Genomic DNA, 21,630 nt, shown 5'->3' on the forward strand with positions numbered 1-21,630 from the left:
CTTAATTCTCATTGTTGTTGTGTGCACAACACGGCGTATGCGTCATGTCAAACGTTGCGCAAAGCTTTTTAACAAAAAAAAAGTTTTTGTTTTTTCATTTACGGTCAGCGTGTTTGCAATGGCTGTATAATGAATTGTGCTGACATTATAATGTGAACATTGTTGTTGTTTATTATTATTTTGATAGCTGCGCGGCTCGTCGTTTTGTGTGTGTGGCAATTTAATAAAATATGCAATTGCCTGACATTGACGCTCAACTGTTGCGTGGCCTGTTGCCTGCCCCAAGCGTAAGTTGACCGAAAAAAGCCTAACGCTGTTGCCAATTTAAAACATGGCGTCATGGCAACTAAAATGGCAACACACACACACGCACACACAGACAGGCAAGGCAAACAAATGTTTATTAGCCGCAAAACGTTGCTCATTAAAAAGTTTGTCACGGCTAAAGAAAGCGAGTGTTTTTTTTTCTTTTGGTTAAATGCTATTGGAAACCCGACACGACATCAACTGATTAAAACTTTGATGGCAGCAACAAAAGCAATAAATAAAAACAGTTGGTCCAGGCAACAGGGCTTAAAGTTGCTTAGTTAGTTGGCTGTGCTTTAAGCCTATTTGCGCCTCAATGCTGACAGCGACGCCTAATTAAGGACTTTCGGTTTACTTTACCTTGAGGCACACAGCAACAATCATAACAACAACAACAACAACAAGAAGCGTTGCCGTTGGCCACTTGCCTCATCAACAGTTGCGTTCATGCATAAAGCGAAGCCAACAAGTTGAGCTATGCAACAGTTGTAGACTAACTTGGATTTGCTTAGCATTCGCTGCTTGCATCTTCAAGTTTCTCGGTGAGCAAGGCAACCAGCAAGCCACAACTGCTAAGTATGTTTAACTAAGAAATTTCTATGCAAGTGTCAGCTAGAGCAAATATTTGCTAAGCTACCATAAATATATAAGAATAACTTGCTCATTCATTTCAATATATAAATCAAGCAATTACTACAACTAGTACTAATAAGCTAATCGAGAATTAGTCAAGCGTATTATAGCAATAGCTAAGCTAAATATTTGCTTATTAGCGCCTAAATAAGTTACATTTAAATTTGTATTTGGTATCTTAATTAAGTATACGTAGCATTTTTTTGAATTTGAAATTATCAGCTGCAAGCATTGAATAGCTAAAAATTAATTGCTTATTCATTTCAATATATAAATCAAGCAATTACTATAACTAGTACTAATTGGCTAATCTAGAATTATTATATAGATAAGCTAAATATTTGTTTATTTATTTTACATTTGCATTTTATTTAGCATTGAAAATTCAGCTAAAAATTATTCGTAGTAAGCATACGCAACGTTGTTTTAAGCCATACATTTTATATCACATTTCAGTTTTATTGGCTCAGCAGCTGAACAGATTAAATACATAAATTAAGCGATTACTACAAATACCAGCAATTAGCTACTCGAGAGCTGAACACTGATTAGTCCAGCTCAGTATGCTAGGACTATACAAAAGCTTATTGTTTGTTGCTTTGGCCTTTAACATTTACAGCCAGCACTAGCTTTTATGATTGCTGCTGCTTTTGATCTTTTTTTTGCTGCTGATTGTCTCTAACTGTGTGGGCATGAGCACGCTTATGTCATATTTGAACACTTTGAAAAAATGACTTTATATACGAAAAATGGAAATATTCCCCATAGTGCAATGGCTTTTATGGCTTTATGTGGAGAGATGCGCTCACGCACGCACACAAGAGCCGAAAGCAAAAAAAGAGAAAAGAGGAGCAAAAGCAAAACGTAAACCAAATCAAAATCAATGACCATATTAATATTGAAACGTGCGGCAAATTGTAAGCTGATGTATATAGGTTATACCCATAGCTATGTATTGGACACTAGACACTAATCAATGCGCCTTTTGTGGCAGTCAAGTGTGTCTGACTGTCTGCTGACTGAAACTGTAATCATGCCCCAGCACTGACACTTACCGTAAACGAACAACAATAACAACAACAAAAAACAAGAACAACAGCAACGTCAAGTTTGCTGCTATTTACACTAGCTGAGCAAATAGTAAGAGCAAGCGACAGACAGCTAGAGAGAAAGGGGAGAGCAGCAGCAGTGTGTGTGTGTGTGCAGCTTGCCATTTAAATAATAAATAAATGACAGCATGTGCAGCAGCTTCAGCTCTAGCAATTGTAGGCGTGGCCTGACTGGGAGTCAAAGGTTAAAGGCTTTGCACACACATTTAATTTATTATAAAATATGCATGCAACGTTGTCAACGAGCTGATCTGAGCAACACACATTTATAATGAACAACGCTCTTCAAATTGTCAACATTATTATTATTAACAATTGCCAAGTGCAGTGCAGTTCAAAGCAAAAGTGATCGCATTACTTTAGCTGCTTGGCAACGGCTTCAAGCCCGTCATTTGCATAATTAAGCCAACTGAGTAATGTTGTTGTTTTTTAAATGCCGCACACACACACACACACACATGTACGTGTTGCTACAACACGCTTGCATAAATCAGACTAATGGAAATCGAATGTTGCCCGCAGCATTATTTTCAGTTCGATTTACACATTTGTCATTGATATATTCACACTCTCTCTCACTCTCTCTCTCAGAGTCTACCCAAATCAGCAGTGCTGTTCATTATACAAACACATACACACATTGTGTACATGTAAGTAACTCTCTAATCAGTTTAGGCAGCTGTCATTACGTCTGTGTGTGTGTGAAAGGCTTTGACTTTGACTTCTGTAGCTCTCCGACTAAAAGTGTTAGCTACTTGCATAATTGATTGACAATAATTACAGACTTCTAGCATGTATAGCAAATGAATGTGCTAAAAGCTTTTTGATAATTTTAAACAATAGCGTTAAGTATACGCAGCATTGCACATTTGACTCAGTTACAGCTACTAACGCTAGTTAACGCGAAAGGAATTAAAAATGTGAGAGCGACAAAGTGAAACTGACAGATGGACAAAAGCAGTAGCGACAGTTGGATAGACAGTTGGCTGATGTGGACTGACACTTGCAGTTTTGAAGCGTTGACAAATCATTTCACTGCGACTGCCAACAGAATTTAAAGCAGTAGAAAGACATAAAGAGAGTGAGAGAGAGCAGCAAACTGACAGAGCTATGAGAGCAGCAGTAGCTTGTAACATGCATACACAGCAAAAAATATATAAAAAAATGCATACACAGAGAAAAATAACTATCAAATGCGTTACAGTAAAGAAAGTAAAGCAAGCTGTACTTTTATAAAGCAAACAAATATAATTTTAATAAGCTTATTATTAAAATTGCTGCAATTAATTTTCTTCATGTGCATGCTGCTTGCAAATTGGAGCCATCAATGTCACTCAATATTTATGGTTAGTTTTGAAAAAATTGTTTGCTGCTTCTTTTTTTTGTTGTTTGGTATACATTCATTTATTCATCTACGCTGACAAACCAATTTGCTTATGAATATTTTCTGTTTTATTTTGCGTAGTTTAGTGTTCGGACTGGCAGCAAACTAACTATGCAAATTGCAAAGCGGCAGCGGCTCGCTCTCTCGACACTAAATACAAACAAGTTGGGGCTGCCAAGCAGCTGCAAGCTAAAGTTTGTGCTTATTGAAAAAGTTTTTTGAGCATTTGTCGTAATATTATGCAGGTCGCTTGAACCCTTTTACTCGAAAAAAAACGCAAATAAAATAGAATAAAAATAAAATAAAATGTATATAAAAAAGGTAGAAGCTGTGGCAGTGTGAACTTTGCTTTTGTCTTGCTGGCTGTAGCTCAATGCGTTGCTCATTGAGAGATGAGCACAAACAGACACACACACACACATACACATACAGCTAGCGACAGTCAAGCACCTTTATTTTGCATTTATTGTGCGGCATAAGTACAAAGCAAACCTCGTTGGCATACAGACAACAGCGTTGGGGCCTGGAAGCTGGGCAAGCTGTATTGTAGCCAAGTTGAACGCGTTGATTGATTGTGTGGACAAGCGTTGGCTGTGTTGCTGTTGGGCGCCGAGGTGAGCGCACTGGCAATGTAAATTGTTGGCTTTGGGGCCTGGCGCTGTTTGCTTAAGCGCCGCTGAAATGAAATGAAGCAAACTTTAAAAAAAAAATAAACAACAGCAACAGCAGAATTTAAATGTTTACGCTCTTACGCTCACGTTCGCGCGCTCTCTCTCTCTCTCTCTCTCTCTCTCTCTCTCTCTCTCTCTCTATTAGTCTAACTGCAAGTTTAGCTAGTCGCCTGCCAGGTTTATTGCGCTACAAATTGTTGCGCATACGCCCTGCTGTTCGCATTACAGCGCTTACTTTATTTTGTGGCTCATAAAATGTGATATATATATATATAAAATACGCATGTATATAAAATATCTACATTGTGAATGACGCTTTTGTGGTTAAAAATAAATCAGCGTGGTTGACGACGCTCGCCGCGGTGCTGAGCGTAAAAATGCGTAAATTTTTATACGGCCACGCATACGTTTTCCCACACACACATATTTGTTGTGTGCTGGCTTGCTTGTGCTTTTTAGTCATTTGTGAAAATATTGCCCAACAATGCGTTAATAAATGAGACATTTAATTAATTGCCCGGCAAATTAATTATGTAATCTTGGCACCTCAGGCAAAATACTTACTGACTCACGCTGCTTTAATAAAATTATATACAAAAATTTGCATGCACAGACAAAAGAAAGTCTGTAACAAACACGTGCAGACATATTAAGTGAAACAGACTTGCAGTCTGGCACTCTGAAAATAAATTTAATTGCATACTTACGTGCGCGCGCTCGTGTGTGTGTGTCTGCGTTAGTGACCACAAGCATCTCTAAATTTACGTTGCTCTTAAAGCATAAAAAAAAGGTTATTTTATTTTTTGCGCATCCTTATCAAACTCAGAACTAAGTTGGACTGACAATTGCCTTTTAAGCTGCTGCTGCTGCTGCTGCTGCCTCGTCTGAACGACAAGATATATTAGAGCTTAAGTAACTGCTAAGTAGCTAAATTAACCTGCTTAATTTGATAAATTTAGTTACAGCCATAGCAGCTGTGCTAAGGCATTAAAGCGAGTGTTGCTTAAATTGCTTTTGATTTGCATTTATTTAAATTTTTAGTTATCATGCGGCTAAAGGTTTCACAAAGATAACACTTAAGTCACTTCAAACCTAATTTATAGCTAGCTTTGACTTAAATAAAGTTATGCTTGCTGTTTAGCGTATGCAAAATTGGGTTAAAAGTTTAAGTTTGTAGACGCTGTACAAAAATGTTGGCAATAATCTTGATGCGACAGACAGAACATATATTTTATATAGCTTTAAGCTACATATATTTTATATAGCTTTGTCTGTCTGTCTGCATAAGCAGCTAGATATCAGCAACTATAAATAATTATATTAATTAGCTGCTTTTATGTTCAATTTAATCAAAAGATATACATCTATTTAAAAGAAAATAGTTGAACCAATAATTAAACAAAATAATTTTCTAAACTGATTGATAGATTGTGATTATTTAATTAGCATTACTTTATAGAAATAGCTAAAGTATAAATGACAAAAGTTTGACAGAGTCTAATGTTGTCGTTTGCAGCCGCTTGCACTTTTTGCATTACTAAAATTATTGACAGCAGCTCCAGCAACAAATTGCAGAGTGGTCTAAGTTTTTGCCAAGTTTATGCAAAGCGAGAGAGAGAACTGTGGCAAAATTGCTTTGCAAGTAATTGAAGTTGGACGGGCGTCCGAAACAGTGAGACCTAAGTGGTAAAGTTGGAGGCAAACTATTCGTAGATGCCCATGTCAGATAAAAGCAATAGACTGAAATGGACTTTTATAGTTGTTTTCAATTTTACAAGCAGCTTTTATGCAAACAATGAATGAGCAACATCAATCGAGGCCAAAGCATATGCAGTGCATATTTGTTTGGCACTCGACTCGCTCTTGACGCACTAATTAATGAAAAAAGTAACAAACAAAGCAACAATTGCTACTTAGTTTAATTAAAAATTCAATTTACAAACGTAATGGGCAAAGCGCAGTGCAGAAACCATAATTGGATGAAAATTGCTGCAAATCTATAAAATTGAATCCACAAGTCCAGTGCTCATTAAATCAAAGTCAGTATACAATACTAATGCAGATTTATATGCTAGCAAATACACACACACACACATTTAAATTGCTTTAATGTGGCAAGCAGGCTACGCTGTCTGATCAAATTTCGTATATAATGTATATAGGCATGTGCTTTTGCCTATTGTAAGTTGCCAATTTGCGTCAGACCACAAATAGATGACACTTGGCTGAATAGCAAAGGCAGGCAAAGCTGCTATATATATATTTGACATTAGCCTCCCAAACACACACAGAAAGACATACAGACAGACACTTGTGTGTGTGTGTGGGCTTGGGGAAGTAAAATAACAATTTCTAGCATTACAATAAAAATCGGAGCGAGCAACAGCTTTTGGCATTACCCTTTTTAGGCGCGTCCACGCCCACGCTGCTACGCTGGCTGCCTCGCTGGCTGCCTGGCAGCCACTTGAAGCTATAGCTTTGGTTTTGCGCTCGTTTCGATGCGCCTCGCTGCCTGTCTCGCCAGCCAAAACTTTAATACAAGCAGATTAAATGTCCTGTCGCAGCAGGCTTAAGCGTTAAGCTACAGCAATCGCCTCTGTTGCTAACACGCATGCTATACGCGTGTGTGTGTGTGTGTTCCTGTGTGTGTGTTTGTACTTTAGTCAAGTGAAAAGTTGAGCTGCTGTCTGGCTCTCTTTTATTTTGCTGACTTGCTGTCGCTGTTTTGTAAATCAAAATAAACATTTATTTTTCTTCTTACATTTTCTGCCTGCTATTGTTGTCTATTAAAGCAAAGATTGCGCGCTAGGTTGAGTGTTGACGTTGGCAACTTTTTGCTTGGCATCTTAATCAGCATTGAAATTTAATTAAAATCGCTTTGCTACATACAAATATTTAATGCTGCTGGCAACATTTTTACTTTAACTGCGGCACACTCAATGCCATTTATTTACATTTGTTAAAAGTTTGTTTTAATAAGCGCAACTTTTTTAATAACTTTTGTTAGCACAACATTTATAATTGTAAAGCGCATTAGCATTAAAGTGTGAAATTTTATTCGCCCACAAAAGTATGCTACGTACTGACAATTGCCAAGTCATGCGCTAGCGGAAGCCGCAGTTTGTTTGAGTGCAAGTGTGAACACATAAGTGTGCAATGAACTAAGCATAAAGCAACGAAACTAATTTCCGGTTATCGATGTGTGCGGGGGGAGAGGGCAAATAAAAGCGCAAAGGAAATGACATTAAAGCTGAAGCTTTGCGCGTTGCTCTAATTACAAGCGCAGTGTTTGTTTGTTTGTTTTTATGCGCACAGACGCTATTTATGACAGTTGGAGTTGCTTGTGTGTGTGTGTGCAGCAAGTTTGTAAATAATGCAGTTGCTGCTGCTGCTTGCCACACGCGACAAAATGACAGCAGCAAAGTGTGAAGCTAACGACGTGACCGAAAAGCATTTCACAAAAAGCGACGTTGGGTCCCAGCTACAGCTACAGCTACAGCAGCAGCATCTGCTGTTCATGCAATATGCAACGTTGTAGTTGTTGTTGCTCTTGTTGCTTAAGTGCAGCTGGAATTCGTTGCTGCATTTGCATGCACTGTGTGTATATTTTTTATGCATTTTTCAAAGGATAAACAAGCTGTTTGTATGCGTACATGTCTGTGTTTGTGTCTGTGTCTGTGCGTGTGGCAATGCGTATGTGCGCATTTATGTGGCTGCTGCTGTCGACGTCGTCGTCCATGAAAAATGCATTTCAATTTTTCTGCATTTATTTTTTTCTTTTTTCAACCTTGCTTGCTTTTATTTTCATGTGCATGACTTGGCTTTAAAGCAAACACTAATTAATGAGCAAATTCTTACGCGTGCATGCAACAAGCGCCAAACGGTGTTAATATAAAAGGGTTCCCGCCTGGGTCAGTCAGTCAGTTAGTCAGTCATTCATTCAGTTGTCCTGGGCAACCCTAAAAGCAAGCAGCTCTATGTACTCCCAGGGCAGCCAACTCAACATAATTACGCTTTTATACAACTGTAGTCTACACGTATACAAGCACAGCTAGTGCGTGTGTATGTGTGTGTGTAAGAAAACATTCGCAGCTTCACAGTTCGTTCGCTTAATTTCCGGTGTGTTTTGCCAGCCAAGGAACTAATTAAAAGTTTAGTATACATAGCCTAGCAAAAGGTCGAAATTTCTCATTCTTAAACGAAACCAAAATCAGAGCCAACAAAATTGTTGTGTTGACCTTGTTGTCTGCCCAATTTCCAATTTAGCTGTCTGCACCCTTTCAGCCAAGCGACAGCCACATAATCTTGGCTAAAATATGTATAAACTACTAAATAATGCAGGCAAGTGGCGTTCTCCAAAAAGGGTGCGTTAAGTAAAGTAGCTTAGCTAAGTAATAGTGGAGCCTAAACTTGTTGCAGTGACTGCTAATAAACATTTCAATGCAAGTATTTCCTGTTGCTGTAAAATGTTAGATAGTTAACAGTATGTGCTTATGTGCTAAATCGTCAAAATGTGTTTGTTACTCTGTTAACAGCTGCGCTCTATGCTAAGTTTTAAGTTAATAACATGAGTCTGTTTCACTGTTAACAGCTGCGTTCTATGCTTAGTTTTATGTTAATCGTAATAGTGGAGCATAAACTTGTTGTGTTAAATTTCCTATTACTCTGTTAACAGCTGCACTCTATGCTTACAATTAGTTTATAACATGAGTCTGTTTTGCTGTTAACAGCTGCTAACAACAGCTTGCTTTTCGTGCTATTTTAAGTTAACAGCTGCTCAGTGTCTAGTTAACTAACACTTTTGAGCTCTGCTTTATAAATAGCTCAAGCTGGTGGCAATCAAATCCCCAGATTGCATATGCTGCCAATTTGCCTGCGCCAACTGCACTTGACCTTGCTTAGCATTGGCCAATGCCAAAAATCAATGCCAAACAGTTGGGCACAGACAGTTGCGGCAGCGCAACACAAAATTGCTTGCGGCTGCCACCTGCCACACGCTAGTTTTATAAACTCTGACATATTTGCTAAATATGCATTGAAAAAAGGTACAAAAATAGCAGAGGAAATAAAAAAGCTAATGGAATATGCAATGCACCTGCTGCGTGTGTATGTGTGTGTGTGTGTGTGTGTTGTATGCTGCGCAGTTGTTGCAACCGCAACAGCAAAATCGAGTTCAACTGCCAGGCATGTCTGTATCTCTCTCTCTCTCTCTGTGTCTGCTTCTCTATCTCGCTCTGTATGTGTGAGTGCAAATTTTGAGTTATGAAAAGCGTTTATTCGCATAGTCGTGTGCGGCAGCAGGTGCCACGCCCTTGAGGTTAGCCTAAGCCGATTAACGAAAATTGAATTTTCAATTTACAACTGATTGCGCTGCTGCTGCGGCGCCAACTGAGCGCACTGACTGTCACGCCCTATTTTTAGTGCGCCCAGCAAATAAAAAGGGACTAATTTATGCTAGTTGAGCGATTTTATGACAGTTTGCCTATTTTATTGCTTTTGATTTTTAGCGCCTAATCTAGAGTGTAAGCGATTGGATTAGAATTTTGTTATTTGCGCACAATTTGTTGAAATTTATTTAAGCAGATGATTTAATTTGAATTTAAATGTCAAATGATTTGCGAATATTTTGCTGTAAGTAGTTGCTGAGTTAACACAGCAAAGCGCTGATTGCAGCTTTGTTACTTAACATAAATATGATTTGTCTTAAAGAGAATAATGGCTGATCCAACTTGATAACTCGTTAGCATTAGACTAATGAGCATATAGCATCAATTGCCTAGTTCTAATCGTCTTTTGTTATTTGAAGTGCTTGCTTCTTGCTAACTATAACTCACTTAGCATCATTTATTTTTAGACACAAGACTCTCATTACAACTGAAGTGCAACGGCAACTAATTTAAGCCCTTACAAGCTGCGGCTGTTGTTACAAACTTATGCCCGCAAATAAACAGAATTCCAACTAATGCCAGCTAATCCCACTTGCACCGAGAGAAGAAAGCTAAGCTCACTTAAAAATAAATAAATCACAATCATGGCAACGAAAGTAGCAACAACTATAAAATGCTTGAGAATGCGCCAGCAGCCAGCCCAATGATGCATAAACATTTGCCGTTGCGCCTAGTCCAGTTGTCAAATTTCTCACTAAAAGTTTATTTTATTTTATTTTCTTTTGCGGCGTCTTTGACTTTTTAGTGGCAGCAAAGACTTGGGCAAAGAAAAACTTTTATTGGTCAAAAGTTGCTGTCAATTTGCTGAAGCCGCTTAGAGTTTTGCTCTTATTGTATGACGTTTGTTTAATAGACTTAAAGCATAGAAAAACAAGCTTAAGCACAAATACACAGACACAAAGAGCGTATGTGTGTGTGTGTGTGTCATAAGCATTTTGTCTAAGGTAAGCTTCACTGTCTGCTTACCCAAAAAAGAAATATGTATAGTATATAATAAATTTATTCGTTTAGCACATTTTCTTGGAAATCAAATTATAGCTACCCCATATGCGTGTGCGTATGTGTGCGTTTATTATAAAAATGCCTTGAATTACTTGCGCATAAAAGTCATCATTAATTTCTTACAGACGCTTGCGTTGACAATTTTTGGAATTTCCTTTTTATTTGCTGGCATTGTATGTGGCCACGCCCACAATTGTTTAGCGCTTATTAAAAATCAGCTTTTACTTTTAGATTTTACATTTTATATATATATTGTATATGTCGTGTGTGTGTGTGCTTTATTTATTGTTTATTTAGCGCTTTATGAGTTTAACAAAATGTTGTCATGTGACAAGGATAAACAAGGTCATAAACTGGCGCCGGGGCATATAAGCAGCGAAGCGCATAAAATGCGTGCCACACAGATTTCCACAGTTGCAGCATGTGGCAGCAACAGTAGTGGCAGCAACAATGCTTGTCAGTGTGTGTGTGTGTGTGTGAGTGGCAAGCATTTATTATGCATACGCCGCGTGTGCTGCAAGCGCGTATTTGTTGCGTGATAAAATCAGTTAATAGTCGCATGAATAAAATATGACCGAAGCCAAAAAGAAGCAAAGAAAGAAGCCAAACGGAAGCGTCTTTTTAGCTGCTGCTGCTGCTGCTGCTGCAGGTGTCGAGAGCGCGGAAGCGTAGCAAGCACCACACATTTCCGTTTGGCGCCATTGTTAAAGTTGGCTAATAAAAATTAAACTAAACGCTGCCGGAAACTAATTTACTTGTCAGTTTCAATTATGCTTAGCTCGGCAAGCAATACATAGTGCTAGCTCGCTCGCACACCCACACAGCAGCCATATGTGTGTGTGTGCTTTGGTCTGGATCTGTTTTGGCCAGTGGCATATTATTAGTCCATATAAATTCATGTCAGTCGAGCTCTACGTTTCGCTTTAATTAACTTTCATGTTTGTATTAGCCGCTGTGTTGTCTAAAATTGCGACTGCTAGTTGTTGTAGTTGTTGCACACACGAACGCACTCACACACACACACACACACATGTGTCATTGTCAAGGCTATGTTAGCTGAAATTGCCTAAAAGCTAATTGGCCAACCCTCAAAGTATCTAAAACATTGTTGTTTGCATGCGCACTGTTGGCCAATTTACTTTTGCCTCTCTCTAACTAGAGGCACTGCAAATTAGAACAAACATTAGCAGCGTCTGCTGCACAACACATTCTGTGGTAAATGCCATATTGAATATTATATAGACTGCTTTATAGTCCTGTAGCTGATATTTGATTATTATGTTGTAATTAAGTGTGGACTTTGCCATAACTGAAAGCTACTTATGCGCCTGTCTGATTTCGTTACTACAATAGCATTATTATTTTGTATTGTTTGCGTTAATTAGCTTAGGCTTATATTGATTTTGAAGTGCATTTGGTGGTTAGCTAAGCTCAGCTGGGTTTCTAAGATTACCGCTTTGGTGGCCTAAAGCTGCTGTATTCAATTTCAGCTCAAGTCAGTCCAGTCCTTTGCCAAATTAATTTATGCTCTTGTTAGCTGAGCATATTTGTTGCATATGCTGATATATAACCTTTTCTTCAGCCTTTTTCAACCCTTATCAAACTGTTGAAACCAATATGCAATGCAGCTCGTTGTAATCATTAATAACAATATGAGTAGTATCGATTCGTTGCATGAATTTCGTTTTAGGCATCATATATTAAATCTGCTTTGATTTTTTTTATTAGCCACTTATAGCTTTAAATAAAATGAAAAATACGATTTTATTGAAACTATCCATGACTATATACATATATATATATATATTTTTTTTTTATTAACGTTTACCGAAAGCCAGGTGCTAATGTTAATGACTGCTTTTTGCTTTTGTTTCAATTTTTATTACGCACGCAAATATTTACTAATGCTATTAATACAGCATAATTAAGTATCGATTACTTTGAATTTATGAAGCTACCGCAATCTATACACTCCATTAAATTTCGCCTCTAATTTGTTACCCCTACTGTCTCGTTGATTACACTTGGATAATATTTATGCGTAAATAATTACGCATTTATGCATAGATAATTTATTGCAAGTGCAATAGTTTGTAATTAGCCAAACTTTGTTTAAATATGCATAAATTGTTGTTTGCTTGTCCGGCTACGAATTATTTATTAAAAATAAACAAATGGCTTTTTATTTGAGAGGCTCAAGTTGTCACATTTTATAAAATACGCTCAACTTTGGTCTCATTTAATAATTTATTTATATAGCCAAAGTTTTCGTTGCTTTTAGTCCAGCAGCTGTAAATCTTAAATTTGACTCAATTTGCAATTAAATGCTGTCCAAGTATATGAGGGAGAAGAAGACAAGTCAACAGCATATAAAATGTTGTTGTAAAATTTCAGGCTTGACTTGCTACTGTAGGCACGGGCGGAAGCGGAAATGAACTTGTTGTTGTTCTTACAGTGTGCTTGCTGTATAAATGCGCATAAAATTTACGCAAAAATTAAGAGTTTAGGTTTTGATTTCTGTTTGAAATTCATAAAAGTGAAACAAAGGGAAAAGAAAGCAAGAAAAAAATAAATAAACAAATTCATTACAATTCAGTGACCAGCAAAAGGGCACGTAAAAATAAAAATAAAAAATAATAAATACGCACACTTGAGAGTTGGGCAAAAACAAAAATGTATTCAGGTATATGCCTTTATTTAATGCTCAATAACTCGCTGACATTGTTTGGCAAATAAATAAAATAAATTGCAATTTATGTGCACAATACCAAAGGCTTTTAGCACATTGCAGTTATTTTTGCAATTGCTTTTGAATGTGAATAAACAAGTGAGAGACTGTTCAAGGGCAATATAACCCGAGCCAACAAACAGAAACAGCAACAGCAACGGCAACAACTTCAATAAAATGACTTTTATATAGTGCCAGGCACACATAGATCTGGGCGTTATGTTTGCAGCTCATATCTCTTTGGAGCACATGTAAAAGTCAACAAGTGTTGAAATATTATGGAGCAGAGCAGCAGCAGAGAAACAGTTACATTTTTGCCATGCGACCTGTGGCAAGGCAAACAATTTGCAACTTGGTTTTGTATGTGTTGCGAAAAATTGCACGTTGCAAAGTTTTGAGAGCTTATTTTTCATGCTAAAATACTATGTTGGTTTGGTTGGTTGGGTGGGCGTGGGCATGGGCGTGGGCTGCTATGCATTAGCCTTGATAGCTCAATGTGCTGTGCGCTTTTTTAGTTGTTATAACCGTCGGTGGCAGTGACGAGGTTGCTGCAGCTTTGAGCTTATATTAAGACAGTGGCTGTGAAAGCAATTTTTGCTTGTGGGCGTGGGCGTGGGCGTTGCATAAAACAAATTTAATTAGCCTTGTGGCGCACCCACACAAAAATCAAGTTGCAGTTTGCAAACGTTAAACAGTTTTTTATAGCGAAATAGCTATTTACAGCTAAAATTAGCCAATTTTCAAATTTAAACGCCAGGCGGCTCGACTCGATCAGCTATCGAGCAAAATCTATCGAACGTGCGCTTGGTATTTAAATACTGCAGCTTAAAGCAGCTGTGCTGATTGGTGTCGGCCATATTAAAAGTGTTGTTGTTCGCGTTGGAAAACTGATTAAATATATTTAAAATTCACGACAGCGCGTAGCATTTGTACGCAAAACACAGGTCACAGGTCACCTGTGCTGCTGCCGCCGTTTAATGTGCAAATAAAATGGCGTTAATGTTCTTGCCGTGCATACTAATTGCAACAGACGGACGACAATGGCAATAGCGGCTGGCAGAGGGAGCGGACGCGGACGCCGCTGACAAGGACAACAAATGACTCGCAGTGCTCCAGTTTTGAAAGGCACTTTTCAAAGGCGGCCGCCGCGGCAGCGGAGGGGAAAATATAAGGCACGACTTCGCACAAACACAAGTGGGCAGACGACAGTGGCAAAGAAGCAACAAGCGTAAAAGTCAAATCAGCTGCCAACGGCCTCGTACGAAATCTTCGCCAGCACCTTCATCATACCATCCCTCCCAGTTACGACAAAGCCCAAAGTGTCTGTTGCGAGTGTGTGACATTGACTGAGAGACCCACTTTCATGGCCCACAACCGGTAGCTCGTCCTTGCAAGCAGCAAACAGGGGCAGTAATACTACTACCCATTGCCCCACCTCGCCCCGCACCGTTAAGCAACAAACTGTTGCTTCTCAGCTGTTCTCAACCATCGCTCGCCCCTGCACTGAGTCTGCGCACCAATAAATTTTAGCACATTCGCATAGCCGGGCCTGGGAGTTCACAAAATGTTTCCCCTGCGCGCAACAGTTTGGGAAATTTCTTATGCTTACCCGAGCGGGGATACTTGGCTAGCTGTTGCTTCGCGGCTTCGTCGTCGTCGTCGCCGTCGTCGCTTTAGTCGCAGCCGAGTCCTGTGTACCTGAGTCCATCAGTCTGTTTGGGGACTTCACTGCGTGCGAACGTAATTGAAAACCGTCAACGGCAAATTCTAAGAACTCAAAAGAAATAAAACAAGCTAAAAAATAAATAAAGTACAGCAAGTGGCAAACGCGTCTACACGGGTCAGAATTGAGTGCTGTATATATATACACACAGGTATAAATCGCACGTATGTTTCTATATATGTTCATGTATGTGTGTGTGTGTGTGAGTGTAAAATGCGTTTAATTAATGTAAAAGTGTCGCCTTCGAAGCATTGTTGCCTGCCATCGCCGCCATTAGGCACAAGACTCTGTTGTCTTCTGCCCCAGCGTTTGACACTCAGTGACTTTTTATTATAAAACACATTAATGTGCCATTAATTTTTCATGTGCCTCGATTATTAAGTGCTAAAGATGTGAATTGAATTGATTCTTAAAGCAATTTAATTTTTAATTGTGCGCTCAAGCTGCCAACATTTTTATTGAACTCGAAAACTTTTGCATTCTTTTTATTAATGGCAATTATTTTTTATTTTTATTTTTGCAGTGCATTAAACAGAAAATTTAAACGCGCAGAATTCAAAAACAGTCAGGTGAGCAAATATAATATATAACTGAGTCTTTTAAAATATGAAATCAATAATTAAATACCTTGTTTTGTATGCGAGAAACATTATTTAAAATTTTTATTGGCTGCTGTCACCCAAAATCAGCAAATAAAAGTTTTCTCGGAATAAATTGAAATGTCCCCAGCTAAATCACTACGAAATTGGTGTTTAGGTCACCATAAAGTAGAAAAAAAATGTATTTGAAATACACATTAAAATAAATAGAATTTGCAAAGCGAGGCAAAACGAAACGACAATCACAGTTGGACTAAATTGTATTTTTTACTTTGAAGCAATGGCGAGTGCGAGTGCTCAATAAATATATTGACAAAAGCCAAACAGATTGTTGGAGAAATATGCACAACTGGCGCAGCATTTTGTTAAGCAGACGTTTATACTACTTTTTAAAATATATATAGTCGATATTGTTGCTGGCTGCGCTGCAAGAAGCGAAACTGCTGCTGAAACTTATGCAAATTTTTTAGCCAGGCAACAAAAGTTAGAAAGCTGCAAAGCGAGTGAGAGTGAAAGAGAGAGCAAGTCTAACTTAAAGTAAGCATGTCTATACATATTTTTCAATTTTAAATAACAGCTGCCGCAGCCGCTGCCGCTGGGTTTGGCCTTTGAAATTTTGTTTAAACAATTACATTTTTTCGCTTTGACTTGTCATAATTTCTAAAGTACTTTTGATACACTCCAAACAAAGCACAAAGACTTTGCACTGCTATTTAAAAATAATAATAAATACTATAATAATAAAATGACATAAAGGCAAAATGAGAATAATTTACATTTGTCGACCTAAATGGCATTAAGCATTAAGTCATAGCGAAGGGCATGACAAAAACTTTCACTTAGCTGTCTGTGTGTGTATGCACAATGACTTGCCTCTTATTGTTGTGTGTGTGTGTGTGTATTTTACATTGCACATTTATGCATATAATTGAGAGTCCTCGACAAGACGACAAAACTTGCTGCCTGGGCCTGCTCATGTGGAACAATTCATATTGTTGCTCTCTTGCCTTGCTCTTTACTCTTTCTTTCTGTTGTTTTTTTTGTTATTGTTCATTTTTTTTTGTTTTTTACTGCAATGACATTGCATTTTTGTTTTTTTGTGGAAACTCGCATGATGTGCTTAAATCTTTTGTTTAACGAGTGTGCTAAAAATCAATTTTGTGCTGTTGCGCGTTTTTATTTTGAAATTAATGTTTCAGTTTATGCAGCAGCAGCGACAGCAATTTAGTTTGTTTAGTATTAAGTTATTGCAAATAGATTTGAAATTGTGCAGTGCTTAGCAGGCAAAGTTTAATTTGAACTCAAATCAATTTGTGAGCTTGTTGCTGTGTTAGACATATGTCTATATAGCAAATATTGTGTGTGTTTATTCCAAGATTTCCAAGACGCATCTAAGCTGAGCAACTGCCACAGACAATAGACATTAAATAATTAAGAAATAAATAACTTAATTCAAGTATAAACTACAGCATTTTATAAACTATTGCATTTTTTAATTAAAAGCCATAATACTGAGCGTTCACTGTAATACTCGCACTTTGCGTTTTATATTAATAAACCCCCTTAGCTCTAATAACTGAGTTTGCTTAATATGCCCTTGAGCTTTATTACATTCTATACTACTTTGTCAATTTTAAAATCTAATTACATTATATTTTCATGTGTTGAAAGTTTAACTGCATTTATGACCTTGTGAACGGGGCCCATAAAGTCTAATTAAGGCACATACGAAAAAACTTTATATGTCTCTCGTTATGCAAATGTTTCAACAGCACGCAAAATGTGGCACACCCTGTACACACACGTGCCAATTGCCCCAATTTTTCAGTTCATAGGCATCACACACACACAGACACGTACAGAGGAATTCTCCAAAGAGCAAAAGCCAAAAATGCAAATATAGAGTGCATATGTATATAATTTCTTTTTCTTTTTTTGCATCATGCACAATTTGGCACAATTAATTTAGAAAGCACGCACTTCATACCGAAACTGTCACAAATTCATTTAATGTTTGACTTTAAAAAAGTAATTTGCAGATTGCTGATTTATGCTACAAGATAAACTTGCACAAAAGTCAGCTAAGCTTGTTAAAGTTAAAGTAATGCTCAGCTGAATTTAAAATGTTAATTAAAATTCATGTGGCGTGTGCACTCATAAGCAATTAAATGAAATTTTATGTTAGCGCCTTTAAAAGAAACATAAAGTAAAACTTTAGTTCGCTTGCATGCCACACGACTGTTGCGCGTTGCCTGTTGCCTGTTGCTGCAATATAATTGGCTTAGGCTTTAAGCTGCTTTAACTTGGCCGACGTCGCCGCCGCCGTTTTGTGGTGGCGCGTAATTTCATTTTCCAAACACAAGGCAAACAATTTATAGCCCTTGGCGGTTGGCCTATAATTATGGCCACGATTGTTGTGCTACGTCTTGTTGTTGTTGCTGGCTGCAGTTAGCAGCAATTCAATTAGTTGGCTGGGCTGGGCTGGGCTGGGCTGGGCTGGGGCGGCAACACACTTGAGCTGCTTTTGTTTTAGCTAAATAAATTACGCCACAGATTTCATTAAGCAGCAGCCCACATGCCGTATGCGTAATATGCAAATGTATGTACACTAAACTGACAAATTGATAAACTGTCTGATTGTCTAACTGACTGACTGCGAGCCAAAAAGCCTTTATGCGTGTATGTGTGTCCTGTGGCAAAGCCTTGTGGCATGCCAAGCCAAATGCTTGCTTTGTGTGTATGCGATATAATTAACAATGCAATGCGGCACAGCAAGCGAGCGCTTGGCTCACATGGCGTATACGCAATAGCTGCTGCTAAATAGCAAATCAAAGCGACTACAGCTGCGTGCATTATTAAGGTTATGCCTGGACTATTATGAATGGTTAAGCACATGTTATTGCTACGAGGGTTGCTACGTGAGTTTTGAGTGCACAAAGCCGAGCAGAGATAGTAAAGTAAAGTAAACACACACATATTGTTTGCAGCTGTATGTGTGTACGTGTACGTGTGGCAGCCAAAACAGTTGCCTCTCTACAATTTGCGCTTTTTTTAATTGAGACATCAGCTTGGCTGACTGGCTGCCTGCCTGCCTGCCCATATGTGTATTTACTTTATATACAAAAAGCATATGTGTGTGTGTATTTAGCTTCACTTAGCGCTAGGCAACGCAGCACACACACACATACATCTACACTTATGCACATATTGTTCTTGCCCAGCTTAGTCTTGTGCTTTGCTTTGACTTTGGGCTAAAAATATTAAACTCCCAAAACAGAAATGCTTGTTGAATGTCGCATTAGTTACGCCCACACACACACACACACACACACACATACGTTTATATATATACCAAATTGTCAAATATAACAATAGCTAGCGAGAGCAGAAAAAAATAATTTTCGCGCTTTGTGCCATTTACGTTCATTCGTTACGTTTTGTTTACGTTTACGCTTTCATCATTTAATTTTGGCTCAACGCTTGTCTTTATAACCTGCTCAGGCTCAAGCACTTTATGTCTCTCTGTCTCTCTCTGTCTCTGTGTGTGTGTAAATCAATAAATTTGACCCTTGGCCCTTACTCTCATGCTGTTTACCATGGTTACTTTGCTGTTCGCATATTTGCTCTGCTCTCTGCAACATTCAAATTCCGCATTCAATGCTAATTTTTTTTTTTTTTCTGTTGCCATTGATATTCATTAGCAAATTTATCATGTTGTACGCTCTCGCGCGCTTAATGATGTTGCTTATGTTTGTGGGTTGCAAGGCACAAGCACAGCTTAGCACTGATTAAGCGCACGCCGCCCCGCTGTTCCCCTCGCTGCTGCTGCCCACGCTCTGCTGTTTGCTAAACTTTTTGCATTTTACACTTTTCGAAAGCTTCGCTCAGTTGGGTGCTTAAATATTTGAAATTATGGCTGCAAAGTTGATTTTTGATAAATTAAAAACGCAAGTGAAAAGTGCGTTGCATAAATTTCAACAATTTTAAGCTAACAAAAAAAACGGGAGTGTTAATTTGGCAACTGTTGCCAGGTTTTGAGCTTTAATTAATTATCTGTTCTGTGTTGAGAGGGCAAATCTTAAGCTAGCAACAAAGAAATTGTGTGGTTTTTATTTAAGACTTAAGATGCTTGTTAAATAAAAGCGTTTGAATACTTTAAAAAGTATTTATTATGTAAATAAAAGTTACATTAAATTATCGTTTGAAAATATTATAACTGGAGTTAGTAACAAATTTTAATACTAAACTTGTTCAAGCTGTATTCTAAAATATATTTAAAATATTTTGGCTTGATTTCAACTCAATAAAAGCATAAAATACTAAACGATAAATATATTAAATGAAATGAATTAAATTATTGATACAATAATACATTAATAATAATAATACTGAATACTTAAATGAATTATAATTAATTAATTTATAAACTTATTGCTAGCACTTGGCTAAGCATTATTTATTTATTTATTTTTTAAACTTTAAGTTGATTTATTTGAAGCCAATTCCATTAATAATTGATAATAATACTAAACTTATTGCTAGCACTTGGCTAAGCATTAAACTTTAAGTTGATTTATTTGAAGGCAATTTCTAAATATTTTTGTACAATTTTTATTATTAAATAGGAGTGAAAAGTTTGTGCTCAACTAACTTGCCCAAATATTTTAACTAGCGTAAAATTTTGACATAATTTTGTTTGCTGCAAAAGTTTTGAACTGCTTGAATTAGCTTTAATTCCATTGATGCTAAGTAAATACACGATTTTCTTTTTATGTTTGCTAGCCCGCAAAATCTTTAAAAAATTTATTTATGCCTGCAACATGCGGCGTCGTTGTCCATTGAACACAAACGCTTATGCCACACGCACATAAATATTTTAGACGATTCGTTGGCTATTTTTGGTACTGGCTGCTGACCTAGTCACATGTCTAACAGCGCGTTGATCCGTTCGTCCTTTTGCACACACACACACAGACACACACACAATGCTAAAGCGCACGCCATTTGAGCACAGAGCCCTCATCATTTATTTATGCAGCACAAACGAACAAAAATTTCACGCTACTTTGCAACAAGAAAGAAAATAAAAGTACAAAAAAAAACATTAAATATATATATAAAAAATATATATATTTTGTACTAAATAGTTGCTTGGCAAGAAAATTGATGTGGCCTCATTGCCCTTACAACTTGCTTGGCTGTCAAGTTTTTGGCGCTCAAGTCAATTTGTGTCTAGAACGAGAAGGAGAAAGAGGAAGCGAGAGAGAGAGAGTCACAACTTTGGCTGCGCATTGAATAATTCAAACAGCAACAGTTGCTGGCAACAGTTTGAGTTAAGACCTTCTGACACTTTTCAAACACACACACACACACACATATGTGTATGCGTTTGCACAAGTGTAATTGCATTTAATTTGAATGTGTGCAATTGCTTAATTGGTTACGCAAATGTTGCATAATTTTTAACATTTTAAAGTTGAGTTGATGCTTTTAAACGCATTTTGCCATCAAATTATGCGAGTCCAGCCACAAGCAGCAAGCAAACAACTTAAAAACTTACACACAAATTGAATAATGTTGGTGAACTCATTTAACATTTTAATTGTGCAGTTTTTATGGAACACAGACACAGACACAGACACAAAAGTCAGTTGGGCAATAAGCGCATTAATTGCCAGCATTAAATGCGTAAGCAACTTTACTACCAATTTGCATTGCTAGCGGTTGTTTAAATATCCTAGTAAAAATATAGTTAAGTTAAACATTTTATATAATTTATTGAATAGCAGCTATTGTGTTAAATTAAGTAAGACTCATCAAAAGTATATATTTTATTAATTATTTAAAAAGGCTGCGCAGTTTATCGTAATAATTTTTATTAAATGTGGCAATAGTCTAAACAAGTGGCAACAAGACTTTCAAAATTTTCAAAATGCTTCAGTTGAAGTGTTCAAATAAATTAAATAGAACAATAAATATTACGTATACGTCTTATATATATTAAAGCTATATTTATATTTAGCTTAAG

At 37.4% G+C, this 21,630-nt stretch overlaps 1 protein-coding gene across 3 annotated transcripts in view; it reads left to right on the top strand.

Moving 5' to 3' along the window:
• The window catches only part of LOC108600272 (SCY1-like protein 2), a 47,260-nt gene that overhangs the window by 4,727 nt on the left and 20,903 nt on the right, over positions 1 to 21,630 (top strand). Inside the window, exons 1-2 of one of the 3 annotated variants that reach the window (XM_017987735.1) lie at positions 14,928 to 15,167; positions 15,527 to 15,572. The gene's annotated coding sequence lies outside the window, so the exon portion shown is untranslated. Of the gene's footprint in view, positions 1 to 14,927; positions 15,168 to 15,526; positions 15,573 to 21,630 lie in introns of those variants that run through there. The other 2 variants (XM_017987734.1, XM_033293884.1) reach the window with 2 other exon arrangements.

This window comes from Drosophila busckii, chromosome 3L (genome assembly GCF_011750605.1).
Source record: "Drosophila busckii strain San Diego stock center, stock number 13000-0081.31 chromosome 3L, ASM1175060v1, whole genome shotgun sequence".
NCBI lineage: Eukaryota > Metazoa > Arthropoda > Insecta > Diptera > Drosophilidae > Drosophila > Drosophila busckii.